Here is a 15,075-nt window from a genome sequence, read left to right on the forward strand (position 1 = left end):
TTTTCCTTAGCACAAAGAAACTATTAGCTTAAATTTCAAGTATAGTAATATCTGTGAAAATTTCAGATTATCAATGGCAGCAACATAATACAGTGAAGAGAACATGAATTTTGGGGACAAATTGACCTAAGTTGAAATCTTGACTTTACGTCTTAATAACTGTATCTTTAAGTAATTAATTGAAATCTTCAAAGTCTTACTTTCCTCAGTTTTAAACTGAGAATTATGTTATTGAATTGAACTACATAAAAATTCCAATGTTGAAACATTTTGACTTAAAAAATGGCAATTTTGCATAGGTTAACCTTATTTCCTCTTTTATAGTATTATTATTATTATTACTGATTTGAGATAAGCATAAAGTAAGATGAGGAAGAAATGAATTGTGTTTCTTACCTTCCTTCTGATGCCAAGTGATAGACAAATTCATGAAAATGCTAGACTCATTTCTTTCAGGAAAAACTGTTGAAGTTCAGAATGTTTTTATATTGAAATATATTTGTAAACGTTTCCTAATAACTGAAAGTTTCCTAAGTAAACTAAGAGAAGTTAATGTCCTATTTTGTGGAAATGTATAAATTCTGAAGAATTGGGTTGGCCAAAAAGTTCAAGTTTTTCCATAGGATGGTATGGAAAAACCCAAACGAACTTTTTGGTCAACTCAGTATTTAAGATGATAGTTTGCAAATTGTAGTATACATTTTTTTTCTTCTTTATGATTTCAAAATGATTTGACTGCTCAGTTGTGTTCGACTCTTCATGACCTTTGGACTGTAGCTTGCCAGGTTCCTCTGTCCATGGAATTGTCCAGGCAAGAATACTGGAATGGGTTGCCATTTCCTCCTGCAGAGGATCTTCCCGACCCAGGGACTGAACCCGAGTCTCCTGCGTCTCACTCATTATAGGCAGGTTCTTTACCTCTGAGCCGTTGGGGACTGTCACAATTAATTGCTTTTCAATTGGCAGTAGTTTTCAAATTTTAGCTCCAAATTTGTTGATCTTTTTAAAACTTTACATTGAGCAAATCAAAGATTGAGGTTCATATGAAGAAGACCAATTTCATAGGACACTAGCAATAGATCCACTCTGGAAAAACAAAGGATTTAAAAAACTATGTTTCTGCTATAGGGTAGAGAGCGTTTAAATATATACCTTAGTTTGCAGCACCCAGTCTTCATGGGTCTGTGCAAGGCCCCTGCTTTCTTTCTTCACTGTTTATTTGTCTACTAATTCCTTAATCACTCCTTGATCTGCAATCCTGTTTTCCTCCCAACATTGGCAACTTTTCTAATAGTGTGTGGACATGTATTCTTCTATTGGTGTTCTATATGCATGTAGTTTTTGCTTGCTTTTTTAATCCACAAGAATGGCTTTGTGCTAAGGACTTACTCTCTTTTTTGCTTTTCTTCATTTGGTATTGTGTTTCAAGGGCTTCCTTGGTGGCTCAGTGGTAAAGAATCCGCCTGTTAATGTGGGAGACGTGGATTCAATTCCTGGGCTGAACAGATCCCCTAGAATTAAGAAATGGCGTGCTCGCTTCGACAGCACATATACTAAAATTGGAATGATACAGAGAAGATTAGCATGGCCCCTGCGCAAGGATGACATGCAAATTCGTGAAGCGTTCCATATTTTTTGGTGCACTGGGACAACCCAGAGGGAGGGTTTGGGGAGGGAGGAGGGAGGAGGGTTCAGGATGGGGAGCACGGGTATACCTGTGGCGGATTCATTTAGATGTTTGGCAAAACTAATACAATATTGTAAAGCTTAAAAATAAAATAAAATTAAAAAAAAAAGAAATGACAACCCACTCCAATATTCTTGCCTAGAAAATACCATGGACAGAGGAGCCTGGTGGGCTACAGTCCATGGGGTCACAAAATTCAGACATGACTTAGTGACTAAATAGCAACAACAAATTATGTTTCAGAGTCTCTCTGTGTGACTGTGCATTTCTTCGGTCCTTTACCTCTAGCTGCGATGGCCCCCCACTCCAGTACTGTTGCCTGGAAAATCCCATGGACGGAGGAGCCTGGTGGGCTGCAGTCCATGGGGTCGCGAAGAGTCGGACACGACTGAGCGACTTCACTTTAGCTTTTCACTTTCATGCATTGGAGAAGGAAATGGCAACCCACTTCAGTGTTCTTGCCCGGAGAATCCCAGGGACGGGGGAGCCTGGTGGGCTGCCGTCTATGGGGTCGCACAGAGTCGGACACGACTGAAGCGACTTAGCAGCAGCAGCCTGCCACATTTTACTTGCTTGTCCTCCTAGAAATAGACAACGTATTCCCCACTACTTCAAGGGACATCATGATGAACACAGAGCATGCTATTACAGTGTGAATATTTTAAGGTAGTTTACTAGTTTTATAATTAAAAACTGCCTACTGGGTTTTCTTGAGATGGAAGACTACAAATTTGTTCATATTGTAACAAATATAAAATATTGGCATTTACTTTATTATAATGGTTTTAGTTAGATGACGATAGCGGAGGTGATATCACAGAGGGTACAGTTCTAAAAAAATAAGACATTTGATTATAATAGCTTGTTTTCAATGAGAAATCTTAGGGATATTGGGTGACTGAAGGGATTAATGTGGTGAGTGTTTTAATTATTATTTAATTTCTATATTTACATGGCTTCTTTCTTATGTATTACCCATACTGTTAACCATCTAAACAAAAGATAGCCATATTAACAGTTACAGTAAAAGGAACAACAACAAAAGAACATCGGATTTTGAAATACTGGGAAACTGAACAAACCAAGGAGAGAACATTAGAACAGTAGGTGAATACAATGAAATGAGTTACAGAAAAGACAGGTTAAACAAAGTTGTGTTACAGCAATTCGCTAACTTTCTGAGCTGTAAAGTATTAACAGAGAACTTGCGCCTGCCTAAAGGAGAAGGAAATGGCAAGCCATTCCAGTATTCTTGTCTAGGAAATTCCATGGACAGAGGAGTCTATGCTGGCTGGTGGCTATGGTCCATGCGGGTGCAAAGAGTCAGATACGGTTAAGTGACTAAACACCACTACCAACCCAAAAGGCTAACCAAGGTGAGAAAGGTTAGGAGCATGGAGTGTAAGTGGAGGATTGTTTGGTTTGTTTTTTGTTGTTTTGTTTTGTACGTGGCAGCATATCAGGGTTTTATTTACTAATATTTTAATACATGTTGAAATACTTTTCTTTTTTTTTTCAGAAACTGTTAATTAAGTGTCTTAACAGCACATAAACTAATCACACTGTAAGAAATATAATATGGCACTTGAATAATATGCAGCTTGAATAATCTTTAATGTTTGGGCCACTTAGGCATTAAAGAATCAGTAATTTTATCTCTTAGCCCTCCCATGCCCTCAGTAGTTCTTCTTTACAATACCTGGAGCCCGTTTTTCCCTTGGTAGCTCTCTGTCACTCATTATGATTTACCTTCTTCCCTGTTCCTACCCTGTCCTGTCTTGTCCTATTGATCCTGTGCTTTAAATGAACATCTTTCCATTTACCTGAAGGTTAGAATAAAAGAGGTCAGCAAGTTAATGTCCTTCTGAAAGCTTCCTCTTTAAGCCATGAAAATATGAAGCTAATGTATAAAATTAAGGAAAACAATAGAAAATACACAAAAATAAAAATGAAAATTGCCCCTTATTTTCATTTAAAGGTAATATTCCTCCTCCTCAAATTATACTTTTAAGACATTCCCCCTTTCTTTTCTTTAGAAAATAATTTTCTTTTGACTTCCATATGAATTAAATATTTTTTTCATATATATTTTTCATATTTATCCCTTTGAATATAAGGGAAAATGCAAAAAAGTAATTTATATTTCAGCATCCATACATACCCATGGTTAACATTTTAATGTGTTTTTTAAATTCAAATTTTTTAAAATAACAATGTGATCATTTCAAATAAACAGTTTTATACTCTCTTTTAAAAATATAACATTAAATATCACATCAGATTTATCCCTGTAATCACAAGCTGTTACACGTGCATTATTTATTTTTAATATTTTACTGAAGGAATAAAAACACTTAAACATTCTTATATTTTTGGACATTCAACTGGCTTTTGTTACTTCACTTACCTAGAAAACGCTGTGAAAAACATCATTGTGTAGAATACCCTTTGGGTATGTCCTTTGGGTATATTATTAGAATTTCAAAGTATGCTAACCCATTTCATTTATTGTGAATTTTTATTTATCCATTTGATTCTTGGTGCTCAATTATTAACTATTACATTTCAAAATACCCACCTCCCTATGAATGCCAATAACACAAAATTAGAAACTTCTTTTAACTTCTAAGAGATAACCAACTGTATGTATAAAATCTATGTTAATTTCTATACCTATGTTTATGCCTGTATATGTAGATTAACATTTGTATACATGCATATTCTTAATTCAAAAATATCACATTTTTAATTATTATTTTTATTATTTTATTCTATTATATGTTACTTTATTTTTAATGGCTACATAGTAGCACATAATGTGTATGATAATTTGTTTTATATTTCTCTGCCGTTGACCTTTTTAGTTTTATTCATTGTATCACAGATTGTACTGCAGTGAATATTTTAGAAATTTATATGTATCCTTGGTTCATTTGTTTGCTATTTACTTTCTTAAGAAAGTTTAGGCTGTGATATTTTAATCTTACTGTTAGGAGAAAAAGATTAAACTTTATTTACATTTTTCTTTACCAATATATCACATTATGTTTGATTTAATCTATTGTTCTACCAGCAGATGGACTAATATGGCCACTGTATGTTGACCAATTAAACACTGAAGAGTTTGGTAGAAGACTCTAATACTTATATATGTGTGCAACAGGAAGTTAGGTAAATGATCTATAACAAATGATCCATTCATTCAGTCCATCTTCATCTTACCTACTCTGTTAGGCGTTTGCGCCTTTGGGCTTCCCAGGGGGTGCTAGTGGTGAAGAACCTGCCTACCAGTGCAGGAGACGTAAGAGATGCGGCTTCGATCCCTGGGTCAGGGAGATCCCCCGAAGAAGGGCATGGCAACCCACTCCAGTATTCTTGTCTTGAGAATCCCATGGACAAAGGAGCCTGGTGGACTACAGTCCATAGCGTTGGGCAAAGTTGGACATGACTGAAGTGACCTAGCACGCATGCAATGTATCCCAAGTTCTTACTCTTAGAATTGATAACTTCTTGAAGCTATATGCATAAAATATATATATATATGTGTGTATATATATATATATTTTTTTTTTTTTTCCCAAAGAAACGCTAGGAGAAAGCCTGATTCTAAGTTGGAAGTTATGGTTAAATGTTGCTGAATTAGCCAAGATTGCTAGTATTTTGAAAAGAGAGATGGAACTTAAAGACACTTTTATAGATTCAATTGAAAATGTTATTAACAAATAAGATTCAATTCAGCAGTTGTAAGATAGATATGTTTAAGTAGGTTATGCTTGACAGACATGTGAAAAAAATCTTAATGTTGAATATCCTATATTCAATATATGAGTTTTAATATATATTGTTATGCATAGTCTGATTAAAATTCTAACCAAGTGAGTAGGTACCATTGATATGAGTATTGTTTTCTTCCAAAAGTTACTCCATATGCTCAGGTTATTGGTATATCTGTTTTGGCTTATAAATTTTAGGAGGAATTTTGATAAATTGAAAATGGTGTAAAGATGTGGAAGAACCATACAAGAAGGAAGAGTAGCTTAGAGGTAACTATATAGTCAGCAATTGTGATCAGATGTTCTGAATCTGTGATAATGGAACAATAAGGCTTCCTCCGCTTTTTAGCCAACCAGTCTTTGCAAAATACATTTCATTCCTGTGTTTTTCCCTGTGCATGGATCATTTGTGTCGGAGGAGGAAAACGTAATAATGACATACAATCAAATGGTCTGTAACTCTTGAGGCCCTTGTTGTTGGGCCTTAGAAAGGAGTGGAGGCAAAGAGACAGGTGTGAGTATCCACAGTAATGTCATAGATGAATTGTAAAAATTCCATTTTAATAATGTTTGTCAGCTAAAGAGGTCAACTGATTTTCACTTGATATGTGTTTACCTTTTAGAACAGTTCCATGAAGGAAAGTGGAGGGCATTTTTATTGCTGTTCTGTTAAATTCTTCAGTGCTCAGTTTTGGAGACTAGTGACCTTGGCAGAGGTCACAGGTGTTAGGTATGGTAAAAATTTCATACCTTTTAATTGGTGACCGTTCAGTAGACAGCATTGCCTTTAAAAACCCATGAATGTGTTCGTGTGCAGTTCTGATTACCATGTACATTAATTAAGTTTTTCCAGACAGACGCAAAGTCTAGAAGTGAATCTCTTCTGCTCTCCAGGCTTTTGGCACAGGAAAGACAGCAGAGAAAATCAGGACAGAACTGTCATATGTCAGTCTTGCTTTCTTCTCTCTGTAGTAGCTAAATTTCTTTCTGATTCATAGTAGATTTCTAAGGAAAGACCACATTCTCACTGAAAATGGAAGGAAATTCATTTCTAGAAAGTGCAGAATGAAGTATGTTGTTGTTTTAGTTGCTAAGTCGTGTCCCACTCTTTGTGACCCCATGGACTATAGTTGGCCAGGCGTCCCTGTCCATGGCATTTCCTAGGCAAGAGTACTGGAGTGGGTTGCCATTTCCTTCTGCAGAGGGATCTTCCTGAGCCAAGGATCCAACCCACCTCTCCTGCATTGGAAGGCAGATTCCTGATCACTGAGTTACCTGGGAAGCTCTAGAATAAAGTATGATGACATATAAAAAGGAAAGATTTGAGTTAAACATAAAGTTTCTGGATAAAGTATCAGAATCAACATTACACTTTTGGTGGTCCCTTAAGTTATATGGGAAAACATTTTCTCCAAGCATCCTTCTTTCAAACTTCTTTTATAGACAGTGTTTAAAAAAAAAGGCGGTTTATAGATAGGAAGAAAGGTCAACCTGAGTCAAAAATTACATCATAGTTGAAAGTCTCCAGGCAGTAAGTTGACAGAAACCAGTTAGGATCATTTGGAATGAATGAAAGTTTTTTTTATTATGGCATGAAGGGGCATTCATGAGCTTTTGGATATACCCCAAGAGCCCTGAATTGGTAGCTTTTATTGGGATTTATTGAGAAATAATTACTCCAATTATTATTAACTACTTTCTGGTTGCTCATGACACATTATTCATTATTGTTTCCATGTGAAACCTTATGAAAATAGGTAATCCACATTTGAAGTAGCTCTTCCTTGAAATATATTTTTGTCCATAAGTGCAATCTTGCTCACATGGAATGTTCATCATATTCTAAATTAATATCCTTATCATAAATTATTATTGGTTTAAACTAAACATTTAAAACAGTTTTCATTTATAGATACAGCAAAAATAAATTGTTCTGATTTTCTGCCATGAGCCCTTTTATTTACTATAAAGGCAATAAAAAATGCTACCATTGCCTTGGAAATCATATAGACAACCTCATACTTTATGAGGTTGTCTCTTCTTGCTCATTTATTTGTCTCATGACTACTTTCTTTGGCTTTCACTGCTAAAGGAACATTTCCCCCAAGGAATATTTTTTTGAAATAATTTTCTTTAGTTTTGACCATGCATTTTTGCGGTTCCTAAGAATAAGGGTCAGTTTGGGCTTTTCCACTTACTATACTGCCACTTTCTAGCTTTGTGGGGGAAGATAAGCATGTGATAAATAGGTAAACCATTACAATGTATTGGGTCAAGTGTTTCAAAATAGGTATAGATAGCGAAAGGCAAAAGAGAAACTTTGAGAAAGATGCCTCAAATTTTTCAGGATATTGGAAAAGGAGAAAACTTCGGAGATGTAAGTGAGGATACTGTTGGGGATGTTGGCTTTAGGAAGGGCTCTGTGAGAAAATGAGCCTTGGGCTGAGACTTGAGGAATAATGGGAGTTCATCTGATAGCATAGAGGTAGTTAGAAGAGGTGTAATGGCATCATGATAGAAGAAAGGCAACAGCTAAGCTGCAGATAGGGAACTGAGATATGTAATAAAGTGTGCAATCGCTGGTCAGGATAATGCATCCAGAAGCTGAACTGAGTTATATAATGCAAAAGTGCATTATATAACTGAGTGCCCTTAACGGTTTCAGCAATTTGGCTTATTTACAGGCTTCTAGTATAAGTTGGATCAACAAGAAGGTTGGACTTGATGACAGTCCATCAGAGAGCTACAGCGGCCCTTAGCATTTTCTTCACATTGGGTGTTGCTCAGTTCAATACAGAAGATCCCAGTGCGTAGAGTGGTGGGTGTTGGGGAAGTGGAGACACAATTGGTATCTCGGGAAACTTGGTTTGATGGAAAGACCAGGTCCTGGGTTCTGATCCCAGCTGTGAACTAGATAGATCTCTTGGGTAATCACTTTTGGTTTCGATTCTTTTTTCTTTATTTCCAAAATGAGGGCATGAAAGGATCATCTCAGAGGCTCACTCATTCGGGATCCACCATACATTAATTGCATTACTACTAGTTACCTGGAACGCTCTTTATTTCTTTAGATATACCTGAGTGGAGTAAAGCTCATCTCCTATAGCTCCAACTATAAGCAGAGCTGAGGATGAAAAGACAGTCTTGGAAAGAGTGATTTTTAAGAAACTCTGCCCTACTCTTGCCTGGAAAATCTCATGGACGGAGGAGCCTGGTGGGCTGCAGTCCATGGGGTCGCTAAGAGTGGGACACGACTGAGCGACTTCACTTTCACTTTTCACTTTCCTGCATTGGAGAAGGAAATGGCAACCCACTACAGTGTTCTTGCCTGGAGAATCCCAGGGATGGGGGAGCCTGGTGGCTGCCGTCTATGGGGTCGCACAGAGTCGGACACAACTGAAGCGACTTAGCAGCAGCAGCAGCAGCAGCCCTAAGAGCATTTAAATTTTGTAACTAGACCTAGTTTGTAGATGGCCAGAGATGGGACCATAATAATAGCTTCTGTTAACTTCTTATGTGCTAGGTACTGTACTTAATATATATACACAATTAATATATATTAATATATAATTAATATATATATAATTACCCTTTGGGGAGATTATTTCATTTTTCATTTTCTAGATGAGGAACATGAGACAGAAAGGGTAAGAATATTACCTAAGGCCACACCACTATTAGTTTGATGCAAAAGTAATTGCAGTTTTAGACCTTGAATTTTAAATCATTATGACAAGGTTCAAACACATCTTTATTCAAATTGGAATCATTACAATCAACACATTTTTGCAAACGAGAAATAAGTTTGTTTATTCCTGTAGCATAAAAATCCATGCTTCAGGAACTCTTGGAAAACATTTTCTGCCTCCTGCTGGCTGTGGAAGCGTTTTCCCTGAAAAAAGTTGTCGAGATGCTTGAAGAAGTGGTAGTCTGTTGGTGAAAGATTAGGTGATTATGGTGGATGAGGCAAAACTTCATACCCCGATTCATTCAATTTTTGAAGCATTGATTATGAGAAGTGCAATCGGGCATTATCATGGAGAAGTATTGGGCCCTTTCTGTTGACCAATACCACCTGCAGGCGTTGCAATTTTTGGTGCATATCATTGATTTGCTGAGCATACTTCTTAGATATGATGGTTTTGCCGTATTCAGGAAGCTCTAGTGGATCAGATGGGCAGTGAATCACCGAACAGTGACTGTGACCTTTTTTGGTGCAAGTTTGGCTTTGGGAAGTGTTCTGGAACTTCTTCTTGGTCCAGCCACTGAACTGGTCATTGCTAGTTGTTATATAAAATCCACTTTTTGTTATACGTCACAATCTGATCCAGAAATGGCTCATTGTTGCATAGAATAAGAGAAGATGACTTCTGATGGGCAGCTACTATGCTCCTTATCTTCTAGGCTCTTGTCTCCATTGCAAAACTTCTTGAACCACCACTGTACTATAAATTCATTAGCAGTTCTTGGGACAAATGCATGGTTGATGATGAGAGTTGTCTCTTTGCTTTAGACCCATTTTGAACTCAATTAAGAAAATTGGTTGAATTTGCTTTTTGTCTAACATCATTTCTATAGTCTAAATAGAAAATAAACAGCAAGAAACAAGTAACTAGCAAAAAAGCATGAAACAAGAAATGTGCATTAACATGATTATAACATAACCACATTTATTTAAGAATGTATTCCACTATCAAATGGCAAATTTCAACAGTGCAAAAACTGAAATTGTATTTTCATCAATGTAATAGTAGAAGTGTTTCAAACTCAGGTCTGTCTGTCTTCAAAGTGATTCTAAAACAATGACTACCAAACCTGATTGTACCTACTGCAGGAACACCTACAGATCTAAAGAATCAGAATTTCAGAAGGTACAACAGAGATAACATTTGTTTTTAAATAATCCATCAAGTAATTTTAATGTGTGATTAGAGAAATATTAGATAAAGATTTATATAAAATGACAGGAAAATCCAGTGGTTGAATAAAAGGCTAACCAACTGAAAGAATAAGGATGTTTTTGTGGTTTAGAAAGAGCATTTGAATTCACATCCCTGTTATGATGAGCAGCATGTTCTGTTCTTAAGGAAGTAACCGAGAGCATGAAGGGAGGCCTGGGTTCCAGAACTGTGTCTTTATGAACTAACTAGCAGTTCGGACAGAGGCAAAAAGGTTGACCTGTATGACATGTAAGGCCTCATGAAAGAGCTAAGTTATATGATTATACAAATAATTAAGAATTAGGTGTTGTGTAAGCTTTATTCCGGTGGGCTGCTGTCTCTGGGGTCCCACAGAGTCGGACACGACTGAAGCAACTTAGCAGCAGCAGCAAGCTTTATTTGGTTTGATTAAAAATATTTCCTTGGAGAAAAAGAGTTAATAAAATTGACCTCAAAAAAAAAATTGACCTTAACGAGTACAAATTTACATAATTTTTGACAAACATAAAATACCAGATCAGAATATAAAAAAATCTTTTGTAAACCTCTATGCTAATTTTTATTTTTATTTTTTTCCTTGAAATGACTAATTGTTGACTCACCAAGAGGTATCTAGGAAAATGACTAATTATTAAAGATTACTAGTAATACTACTCTGGCCTTTTCAGATCCCTTTGGACACCAGTTATACATAGATATTTACATGTAGAATGTCATTTATATTTCCCTAAAATTGCTGAGAAAATTCCCAGCTGAGAGAAAAGTGTTCATTTTGTTAATTTACCAGAAAAGGTAGTTTGCAAGCCCTCTCTAGAGTCAACTATTTCAGCAGAATTTTGTTACAGTTTAATAGCTCTATCAAAAACTTGGTTGAAGATGAGGAAAACGTGAATGTAAAATTTTCAGCTAAGGCAAATTTGGAAGGAAAAAGTAAAACTAGAGCATTCACATCTAATATAATACAATGGGCTAACACTAATAAATTCTTACATTTATGTACCTGCTCTCTCACACTTCTGTCTGCCCCCCCCCATTTTTTTTTTCAATGCAGGATAGAGGGGTTGTTTCTTGATAGCAATTCATGTGAGAAAATTGTAAACACAAGATGAGTCATTATGCAACATAGTTCCGCACAATGTAACAGTCTTGGAATCAGCAGAACTTGCCCTTAGTGAGAGAGAGCATACTCTTAACTACTGAATTCTGATAAATTGGAAAAGGTCACTGAGATGATGGTTGTTGTTCAGTCACAAAGTGATGTCCGATTCTTTGCAACCCCATGGACTGCAGCACACCAGGCATCCCTGTCCCTGACTGTCTTCAGAGTTTGTTCAAATTTGAGCAAATTTGCTCCAGTGAGTTGGGGATGCCATCCAACCATCTCATTCTCTGTCATTCCCTTCTCCTGCCTTCAGTCTTTTCCAGCTTCAGGGTCTTTTCCAATCAGTCAGCTCTTTGCGTCAGGTGGCCAAAGTATTGGAGCTTCAGCTTCAGCATCAGTCCTTCCAGTCAATATTCAGGGTCAATTTCCTTTAGAACTGACTGGTTTGATTTCCTTGCTGTCCAAGGGATTTTCAAGAGTCTTCTCCAACACCACAGTTTGAAAACATCAATTCTTCAGTGCTCAGCCTTCTTTATGGTCCAGTTCTCATATCCATACATGACTACTGGAAAAACCATAGCTTTGACTAGATGGACTTTTGATGGCAAAGTGATGTTTCTGCTTTTTAATAATACACTGTCTAGGTTGGTCATAACTTTTCTTAAAAGGAGCAAGCATCTTAATTTTGCGGTTGCAATCACTGTCCCAGAGAAGGCAATGGCACCCCACTCTAGTACTCTTGCCTGGAAAATCCCATGGATGGAGGAGCCTGGTGGGCTGCAGTCCACGGGGTTGCAAAGAGTTCAGCACAACTGAGCGACTTCACTTTCACGCATTGGAGAAGGAAATGGCAACCCACTCCAGTGTTCTTGCCTGGAGAATCCCAGGGACTGGGGAGCCTGGTGGGCTGCCAGTCTATGGGGTCGCACAGAGTTGGTCAGACACGACTGAAGCGACTTAGCAGCAGCAGCAGCAGTCACCATCCACAGTGATTTTTGGAGCCCTAGAAAATAAAATCTGCCGCTGTTTCCATCTATTTGCCATGAAGTGATGGGACCAGATACCATGGTCTTAGGTTTTTGAATGTTGAGTTTTAACCCACTTTTTTCGTTCTCCTCTTTCACCTTTATCAAGAGTTTAGTTTCTTTATCCTTTCTGCCATAAGGGTGGTGTCATCTGCATATCTGAGGTTATTGATATTTCTCCCAGCAATCTTGATTCCAGCTTGTGATTCATCCAGCCCAGCATTTTGCATGATGTACTCTGCATATAAGTTCAATAAGCAGGGTGAGAATATACAGCTTAACGTACTCCTTTCCAAATGTCGAACAGTCCGTTTTTCCATGTCTGATTTTTTTTTTAATTTTATTTTATTTAACTTTACAATATTGTTTTGCTTTTGCCATATATCAAAATGAATCTGCCACAGGTATACATGTGTTCCCCATCCTGAACCCTCCTCCCTCCTCCCTCCCCATTCCATCCCTCTGGGTCATCCCAGTGCACCAGCCCCAAGCATCCAGTATCGTGCATCGAACCTGGACTGGCGACTCGTTTCATATATGATATTATACATATTTCAGTGCCATTCTCCCCAGTCATCCTATGTCTGAGTTTAACTCTTGCTTCTTAACCTGCATACAGGTTTCTCAGGAGATGGGTAAGGTAGTCTGGTATTCCCATCTCGTTAAGAATTTTCCACGGTTTGTTGTGATCCACACAGTCAAAGGCTTTAAGCATAATCAATGTAGCAGAAAGTAGATTTTTTGGGGGGGAATTCCATTGCTTTCTCTATGATCCAACAGATTTTGGCAATTTGGTCTCTGGTTCTTCTGCCTTTTCTAAATCCAGCTTGTACATCTGGAAGTTCTCAGTTCACATATTGCTGAAGCCTAGCTTGAAAGATTTTGAACATTAACTTGAACATTACATAGCATATGAAATGAGCACAATTGTGTTATAGTTTGAACATTTTTTGGCATCCCTTTCTTTGGAATTGGAATGAAAACTAAACTTTTCCAGTCCTATGGCCACTATTGAGTTTTCCAAATTTGCTGGCATATTGAGTGCAGCATTTTCACAGCATCATCTTTTAGGATTTGAAATAGCTCAGTTAAAATTCTTTCATCTTCACTAACTTTGTTCGTAGTAATGCTTCCTAAGGCCCACTTGACTTCACACTTTAGGATGTCTGGCACTAGGTGACTAACCACAGCATCATGTTTTTCTGGGTCATTAATACCTTTTTTTTAATAACTCTTCTGTATATTCTTGCCATCTCTTCTTAATCTCAGCTGCTTCTGTTCAGTCCTTGCTGTTTCTGTCCTTTATTGTGTCCATGTTTGCTTGAAATTTTCCCTCGGTATCTCCAGTTTTCTTGAAGAGATCTGTGGTCTTTCCTATCTATTGTTTTCCTTTATTTGTTTGCATTGTTCTCTTAAGAAGCCTTTCTTAACTCTCCTTGCCATTCTCTGGAACTCTGCATTAAGCTGGGTATATCTTTCCCTTTCTCCTTTGCCTTTCTCTTCTCTTCTTTTCTCAGATACTCGTTCGTAAGGCCTCCTCAGACAACTCCTCTGAGACAACTCCTCAGACAACTGCGTTTCCTTTTCCTTGGGGATCGTTTTGGTCATTGCCTCCTGTACAATATTACAAACTTCTATCCGTAGTTCTTCAGGAATTCTGTCTATCAGGTCTTCCCCATTAAATCTGTTTGTCACTTTTTACTATATAATCATAAAGGATTTGATTTGGACCATACCTGAATGGTCTAGTGTTTTTCACTACCTTCTTCATGGGGGGAGTCTTAAAATTATCGCAAGAATTTTAGAGGCCTAAACAATTGTGTTAACCCAAAGAAAACAAGAGTGAGCTAGAAAATCATCCTATTTTTCTTTTCCATTTTTTGGCAGTGCCGTGTGGGATGTAAGATCTTAGTTCCCATTAGGAGTCGAACCCACACCTCTGCATTGGAAGCACAGAGTCTCAACCACTGGACCGCCAGGGAGGTCTTGAGCCATCCTAGTTTTAGCTTCAGTTTTTTAATGTGTATTTTAGAATATTTTTATCCAGAGTGGCCTTGTGGGTAGAAGTTATACAGACACATATTTCATGTAAGTGTAAGAAAACAAAATAGACGTTTTTGATGGTAGAACTGTTTGCTCTTTCTGGACATATTCAACAAAGGGTGTGGATTGCCTTTGGTTAGGACTTTTATGAGAGATTAGACACTGGGTTGATGGTGGCATGAGGGTTAGACCATTTTAGTTCTCCGATTTTAGATGTATATGTTTTAGGAAATTATTTAGCAAAATAAACTTACTGATAAATAAACTATTTAGTTGAATCTGAATCCTTTCTATATGTACGGTTCATATATAATTCCATAAAATGTATTTCTTGTCTCAAACAAAATTTCACTATTGTGATGATTAACTGCACAAAGTACTGCCGTTGCCCAAATTATGTTTTTCCAATTAGTTATGCACATTTCATTCTGAGTTATCACTGCCAGATTCTAATGTCTTCTTACCACCTCCCTGCTCATAACATGATGCTCTGCAACTGATTTTA

General features: G+C 37.1%; 1 protein-coding gene and 1 non-coding gene across 6 annotated transcripts in view; both read left to right on the forward strand.

The window, feature by feature from the left end:
* NOX4 (NADPH oxidase 4) overlaps window positions 1–15,075 on the forward strand; it is a 185,948-nt gene that overhangs the window by 16,712 nt on the left and 154,161 nt on the right. The window lies entirely within an intron of this gene.
* Window positions 1,530–1,636, forward strand: LOC112585363. Its single transcript, XR_003109828.1, has one exon. It is a non-coding gene; the product is annotated as a U6 spliceosomal RNA (small nuclear RNA).

The sequence above is a fragment of the Bubalus bubalis genome, chromosome 5, assembly GCF_019923935.1.
Source record: "Bubalus bubalis isolate 160015118507 breed Murrah chromosome 5, NDDB_SH_1, whole genome shotgun sequence".
Classification (NCBI taxonomy): Eukaryota; Metazoa; Chordata; class Mammalia; order Artiodactyla; family Bovidae; genus Bubalus; species Bubalus bubalis.